The sequence below is a fragment of the Gekko japonicus genome, unplaced genomic scaffold (assembly GCF_001447785.1).
Source record: "Gekko japonicus isolate JY-2015 unplaced genomic scaffold, Gekko_japonicus_V1.1 scaffold102, whole genome shotgun sequence".
Classification (NCBI taxonomy): domain Eukaryota; kingdom Metazoa; phylum Chordata; class Lepidosauria; order Squamata; family Gekkonidae; genus Gekko; species Gekko japonicus.
In genome coordinates, this window is record NW_015172006.1 from 19979 (window position 1) to 27729 (window position 7751).

General features: G+C 48.4%; 1 pseudogene; it reads left to right on the forward strand.

Annotated features, from left to right (window-relative positions):
- The first annotated feature begins 1176 nt into the window (after positions 1-1176).
- Positions 1177-1368, forward strand: LOC107117973 (annotated as a pseudogene).
- The last annotated feature ends 6383 nt before the right edge of the window (positions 1369-7751 follow it).

Sequence of the window (7751 nt, forward strand, 5' to 3'; positions counted from 1 at the left end):
CTAAATGGTGCAGCCCAGAGCCCGACTGACCACCTTGGTGTGAGACTTTTGTGGCAGCAAATCCAGGCATCACAGGCAAAATGGATTTGACTGGCAAAGCAATTATTGGCCATGATTGTTTTCAGAGGGGGATCTCGCAAGGGCCGAGTCTCCAGCGGCATTACACACAATTCCTCAGCTAATAAAATAATTTTTTGTCGGCATTATTTTTGATGACAACCTAATCAGTCTCCAGAGGACGCTTGTCATACGGGCGTCTGATTGGCTGCTTGCAGCAGGACTACTTCTTTCACTCTGTTTGTGTCAGCGGCATTTAAAAAATTGGTTTGTGTCTACTTTCTTTTTCTTTCTATCAAGCGGGGGGAGGAAGGGATGTGTGTGTGTGTCAAACCCAATTTAGTTCCTTTCCTGATAGTTGCAGATGATGTTAAAAAAAATTGAAGCAAATAACTTCGGGAGGGGGCATTAATGCACGAACATTGTGAGCAGACGCAAACAGAACTTCCCTCATCAAACCTGCAGGGAATTTTATAGTTCACCCAGCAGGGAGTCTGGGCAAACTAGGACACTCCGGTTTAGAGCACGCACACTATATTCCCCCCTACCCCAACAGTCTGATTTTCACAATTACGAGCAGAGAAACTGAAAATAATTCTCAAGCAGAAGGGAATAAGTAAAGGGGGAAATTCTACTGTACGGAAGTTTGAAATTCTGAGTAAAATCAAAGGTTGTTGCCATAACCGTTGAGAATCTAAGGGCCTAGATTGATTTTATTGATAGAATGACCTCACTAGATAAGAGGGTTGCCAGATCCTTCCTTGGGGGGGAGGACTTACCGGGAGAAGAAGAGAGGCAGTACTGACCTGAAGCAATGTGCTCACATCACTGGCCATGTGACCCAGAAGTGACATCATCACTTCCAGGGCATTAGGGGAGACAAGTGGGGGACCCGCGATACTCGCGGGAGAGGGGGAGCTCCACACCTATGAGGAAGAGGAGGAAGCAGCAGGAGGAGGTAAGTTCACCTCAGCGGAGCCTCCTTCTTTTTCAGGGTAAGCTAATCGGAGGCTGGGCGGTGGGGCCTGTCAGCGGCGGCCTCTGCCTGTACCCGGGGGGTGGTGGTGGTCTGGGAACCCTACTAAATAAGGAAATACAGAAGCTCGTCTTCGTGAGGCAATGTTGGGTGCCAGCGTCTGTGGCTTCACTACCTCAGCCATTTGCTGTATGTACTATGGAGATGGTCCAGGAAAGAACCTTCCTTTTTCGGTGGAAAATAAATGGTGATTGTTGGCAATGATGACAGTCTTCCTTGGAAGTGGGTTTGTCACTCCCTTTCTTACAGTAAGACACCAGCTATTGAAGAAGTAAACAGATTGGAGGTGGCCGCAGGGCTCTTTTTGTAGAAAAAGCCCAGCAGGAACTCATTAGCATAATAAGCCATACCCAACAGAAGAAACTCATTAACATATTAGGCCACACCCCTGATAGTACAGCTATTTGCATATTAGGCCACACCCCCACATTACCAGACGTGTGGTCATCCAGCCACACCCACCTTTTGCTTCTTATTATGTTTAACCAGGGCTCTTTTTGTAGCAGGAACTCCTTTGCATGTTAGGCCACACACCCCTAATGTAGCCAATTCCAATGAGTTTCTGCTGTTGAGTGTGGCTTGTTATGCTAATGAACTCCTGCTGGGCGTGGCCAACTCGGGAGCCAGCCGGAACTCCGTTCCTGTGCGTTCCTGCCCAAAAATAGCGCTGGAGGTGGGAATGATCCTACAAACAGCTTTATTTTTTCTGCCGAAGGAAGTAACCAATATCTACCCAAACTGGATATATCTGTAAATAAAAGTTAAATATGAAATGCAAAGAGGGAGGGAGGGAGAGGGAGAGAGAGAGAAAGCGAGAGACAATTCTTGGATCTGAAGAAGGTTAAATCTAAGGGCCTAACCAGAAGGGTAGGCTAGCCCAGTCTTGTCAGATCTTGGAAGCTAAGTAGGCTAGTATCTGAATGGGAGACCACCAAGGAAAACCAGGGTTGTGATATGGAGGCAGACAATGGCAAACCACCTCTGAATGTCTCTTGCCTTGAAAACCCTACGGGGTCTCCGTAAGTCAGCTGTGACTTAAGGGCAAAACAAAACGACAACAAAAAAAATCCAAAACAAATGGAAAGGATTCAGAGTGATCCTGGTTCAAGTCTTGCCAATGGATTCTGGGAAATCCATCACTGGCTGGTTTTTATTTTACAAAGGGAGTGGCTTAATTGGCCTCTGATTTGACTCAGAACTGTTGTATGGGAAGAGACATAAAGGATTTAAACGCCAGCTGTCACACCTGAATCAGAAAAAGACAGCTGAACGGAAAAGTGTGCCCAGCATGGGAAGCAGAAGGTCAATCATTGCTGGAAGTAAAAGGACTTTCCTTCCCTGGATGTTTATCTGAGCTTCCTTCCAGAGTTTGTGTGATTCCCCCCACACACACACCTTTCTGCGATCTCAACTGATTCGCTAGTGACTCTAAGCTTCACCCAAACTCCTCCTTCTGGGGAATGTTAGTGACATCCTGTTGACTTTAATTTTCTGAGGTTAGCCAGGAATTTTTTTTGCAGAGAATACCTCCAGCTCACAATTGTGAAGCAGGATACACTATACCTGTGACATCCTTTTAAGAAGCTAAGAATTGTCTTGCCAGGTGAGATAATGTCAATCCAGCCCAGCACTGTGCCTTTGGCATCAGTCAGACCCGGTCCCTGAAAGAGGATATGCATTTCCCGACCGTGCTGAGGAGTGTTTGGGTGTTATGGGCAGATAGCCACCCTCACCCCATTTCAGCTTCTCAACAGAGTTTCCGCCTGGAACTTGCAACTGCCCTATGGCTTGTAATTGTCATTGTGAACTTGTGTAACGTGTAGGGTTGTAAACCTCCAGATGGTGGCTGGAGCTCTCCTGGAATTACAACTATCTCCAGACTGCAGAGATTAGTTCCCATGGAGCAAATGGCTGCTTTGGAGGGTGGACTCTATCTTGCAACTGCCCTGTGGCTTGTAATTGTCACTGTGAACTTGTGTAACGTGTAGGGTTGTCAACCTCCAGATGGCGGCTGGAGATCTCCTGGAATTACAACTATCTCCAGACTGCAGAGATTAGTTCCCATGGAGCAAATGGCTGCTTTGGAGGGTGGACTCTATAGCATTATACTCTGCTATACTAGAGATTTCTACAAGGATTGCCAAACCTAATTGAAATTCTCCCCCAAGCCCTGCCCTCCCCATCCTTCTTTTTTGGTTGTTTCTACTACTTGGTTTTGGAGCTGTGGTGGCTCAAGTGGTTAATACGCTGAACTGCAGGCTGTGGAAGGTCAGTAGTTCAGCAGTTCGAGACCCGGGTGCCACATGAAGGAGTGAGCTCCCGTCTCTAGTTCCAGCACCTGCCAGCCTAGCAGTTCGAAAGCAAGAAATTAGTTACCACTTCGGTGGGAAGGTAACAGCGTTCCGTGCGCCTTGGTGTTTTGTCATGCTGGCCACATGACCACAGAAACGTCTTCGGACAGCGCTGGCTCTTCGGCTTGGAAACGGAGATGAGCACCGCAACCCTAGAGTCGGATTTGACTGGCTTTCGAGCAAGGGAACCTTTACTACTTGGTTTATACTTTATGTGTTACAGATATGTGATTTCAATACACTTCTTAATCTTCTATGATTGGCTGATAAATAGTAAGTGTAATTGTTCCAGCTGTTAGTACGTCTGCTTAGATGCTATATCATACTTGACGAGGTTTTGACTCTTGTCTTTTTTTAGACAACGTACTACAACTGTTCAAGGCCATTCTGCAACAGGACTGTTAACAAAAACCATTCTGAAGAAGATATTGAAATGGCATCTTAAGTCGCTGGCAGACCGTCAATTGATGTATTTTTCCTTTTGTTATAACTCACTGTGTTGCACATTGACAACATTTTATATATATACTAGCAGTAAAGCCCGTTGTGAAAGCAATACAACGAGATCTAGAAAGAGGCTCTGGGGGAGTGCTCTGGCTTTGGGCAAACAGTGTCAATTTGCTGTGGTGACCTCAGCAGGGTATAATGACAGAGTCCACTGTTTTCTCCAGAGGAACTGATCTCTGCTACCTGAAGAGCAGTTGTAATTGTGAGTGATCTGTAGCCCTCACCTGGAGATTGGCAGCAATTGTTACCCAGGACAAAGTGGCTGGTTTGGAGGGTGTAGTCTATGGCATTCTACCTGTCTGAGGTCCCACCCCTCCGCAAACCCCACCCTCTCCAGGCTCCACCCCTCAAATCCCCAGGAATTTGTTAGCATGTAGTTGGCAACCCCATCTCCTTCCCAGCTAACCATCAACCTACCATTATCTGCCCCTTTGACTTCAGCTGACTTCTGCCCTCCCTTCTGCAGAGCAGTTGTAATTCTGAGTGCTCTCCAGCCCTCACCTGGAGATTGGCAACAATGGTTCCCTATGTGGGACTGACTGGTTTGGAGGGTGGAGTCTATGGCATTGTACCTGCCTGAGGTCCCACCCCTCCTCAAACCTCACCGTCTTCAGGCTCCATCCCTCAAATCTCCAGGAATTTCCCATCTGGAGTTGGCAACCCTATCAGGACTGGCCCCAATGTGTTTTCTCCCAAAGGCCAAAGTAGGTGACAGGACCAAGCTTAGTTGCCTACCAACAGGCACTGAGGGGAATGTAGGGTTGCCAGCTCTAAGGAGGGAAATACCTGGAGGTTTGGGGGGTGGATTCTGTAGAGGGCCGGCCGACGGAGGCCTCGGCCTTCTGTCGCCCGCCTTGCCCCCCCAATCTCGGCCCGGGCGACTGCGTCCCCCGCCAGCGGCCGCCCGACTCCAGACCCCCCCGCGGCCACTCCAGCCAGGCAACGGAGGCATCGGCCTTCCATCGCCTGCCTCGCCCCCACCCCCCCAATCTCGGCCGGGCGACGGAGGCATCGGCCTTCCGTATGAAGTCCAATCAGCTTCCATATGCAAAAGACCTTGAAACACTGGGCGGGACTGCACAAAGCAGCCAGTCAACCCAGCCAGCGTCTTCTGACTGACAGTTCAAGCGTCCATACACTAAAGGAGTGCATTTTAGAACTTTGGCACCCACTATTCAATTATATATAAGGAGAGATTTGGTCATACTTTACTGCATTTGGTACTGCATATAGGGACTGTTTTCACTCATCACACTGTATATATTTTTGCACTGTATATATTAATATTTGGTTTGCACACAATCCAGTACATAGCCTTTTCTTTTGTGTGGCCTCTGGTACTCTGGTACCCCACCCCCAAATCTCCAGGAATTTCCATTAGATTTGGCAACCCTTGTTGGACTCTGTAATAATAAATAATAATAATACTTTCAATGTATTAATCACTTTTCCCAGTGGGCTCAAAGCGATGTACAGTTACACATTAGACAGGGGACTAACAATGTTCATTGGGGATAGGGAGGACAACATATATTCATTTTTAATTGCACACACTGTCACTGCATGGTGTAAATGTCTTCTGGCTTGGCTCAGTCATTTTCCGAACGGCTGCTTGTTGACCAGGCTTCAGGACCCATATGTCACATCGCCACACTGCCACCGCCTGGCCGGAGACATTCACTGCAGGGATTTTTGTAGCCGAGACGTTCTTTTGCCTTTTTCTAACCTCGACCAGGAAGTCCCGACTGTCAGCTAACACCCTTCCACAAGGGAGAGGAGTGGTTCGCATTTTATCTACTCGCTGAAGCTTTCAAATTGCTGGGTGGACGATGAGCTGGGGACAACAGGCTGGCTGCTCACGCCAGCACAGGCCTCGAACTAACACAGTTCGGATGTTAAGACAGTGGGATATACCCACTATGCCACCGCTCCCCTGTAGATTGGCTCTTAGTCTGATCCTTGGTAAACGTTGATCAAACCACTTTTTACCTTTTGTTTTATACTATTATCCCTCCACCAAACCATCCACCTTTCCTCCAGTTTGGTCTAGTGGAGAACTAGGTTTGATGCCCCACTCCTCCACATGCAGCCAGCTGAGTGGCCTTGGGTCAGTCACAGCTCTCTTAGAGCTCTCTCAGCCCCATCTGCCTCACAGGGTGTCTGTTGTGGGGAGAGGAAGGCTCTGAGGCTGCAGTCAGGCGTGCCTTTAAATCCAACTCAGCTGAGAATGCCTGACAGATCTAAAGGGCATGATCAGACAGCAACATCTGGGAAAGGTCCCACAGCTGTCAGCACCCCGTGTTGCCCCGCCACGGAACCAGGGAAAGTCTGGTCCTAATGCTTGCCGATGGGCTACAGACGGACTTTCCCCTGTCTGATTGCTCAAACACACAGTCATGCTGTCAGGATGGTCTGCTCATTCCATCCTGACTCGGTGCCATCCCCCCCCCTTGTTTATCAGTATGTGCATAACCGCATACTCCATGGGGAACCCTCAGTGTGGAGGTGCAATTCCTCATTAATGCGCATGGCAAACAAAAGGCAAAAAAAAAATCCACTCGCCCGAACATGCTGTCTGATCGGGCAGTGACAAGCTGAGCCCACAGCTACAAAGGATGTATGATCGCGCAACACTGTGTCAAATACACTCACTTCCCCACCGCTCCAAATGACACGTCTGACCATGGCCTGAGGCTCTGAGTAAAGGGCGAGGTATAAATCCAGTTCTTCTTCTCCTCCTCCTCCTCCTCCTCCCCCCTGGAAATGTGTCATTCCTGTTTCCCTCCATGTAAAGGCTTCTGTGATTAAAGAAGGCTGCAAAAATAAATCACCTTGTGTTACAAACCACAAGAGGGGAGAAAAACCACAAAGCCGGCAGCATGGTGTAGTCGGCAGAAGGAAGATTAGGATTTTTTTATTGGGCAGCCGTACGTTTGAATCCGCAAGCTGTCATTGCCTGGAAATCCAATTTCTCAACCCCTTGGTGCCTTGAACGGCCAATTGGTAATTGCTGAGTGACTTGCGGACTTTAATTAATCTTAAGTGGAAAGAAACCTACAGCTCTTTCTCTGGACAGCTGGCGAATGTGCATGTAAGGGTGTTTGTGTTTGAGGGATGAAAATTATAATTAAAGTAACTCAAATTAATTTCAGAGAGTACTGCAGTGGTGCTCAGGGTTTATGCGGAGAGCCCTGAAAGTTCAACGTATCACTTGGCCTGCAAGAGAGAGCATTCTGAGAATTCTCACTGGCTGATTTTGCACCAGAGCTGCCTCGATGTTGCGCTGCCGTTTGCCCCGATATTATTGGTCAATTTCACACCCGAAGCTGCGGGGCTGCATTTTGACCCGCGGCTTCACCCGATTTCCCCCGCAGTTTCGTGATCCTGTTTTTTGAGGATCACGAAACTGTGGAGGAAATTGGGCGAAGCCGCGGGTCAAATGCAGCCCCGTGGCTTTGGGTGTGAAATTGACCAATAGTATCGGAACAAACGGCGGCGCAACATCGAGGCAACTCTAGTGCGAAATCAGCCACTGTCTGGAAACCTTCCTTCTAAACTCTCAGACCTGCATGCACTCCTAACTTGACACCCCCTAGTTGCTGGTCAATCACTGCCACTCTTTTTGCCCTGCTCATTGGTATTTGCAGTATGGCAAGAGAAACCATTTTCTCAGTGGAGGGTGGTAAGGAGGAGGAGGAGGAGGAGGAGATTACATTTATACCCCGCCCTTCACTTGGAGTCTCAGAGCGGCTTACAAACTCCTTTCCCTTCCCCTCCCCACAACAGACACCCTGTGAGGT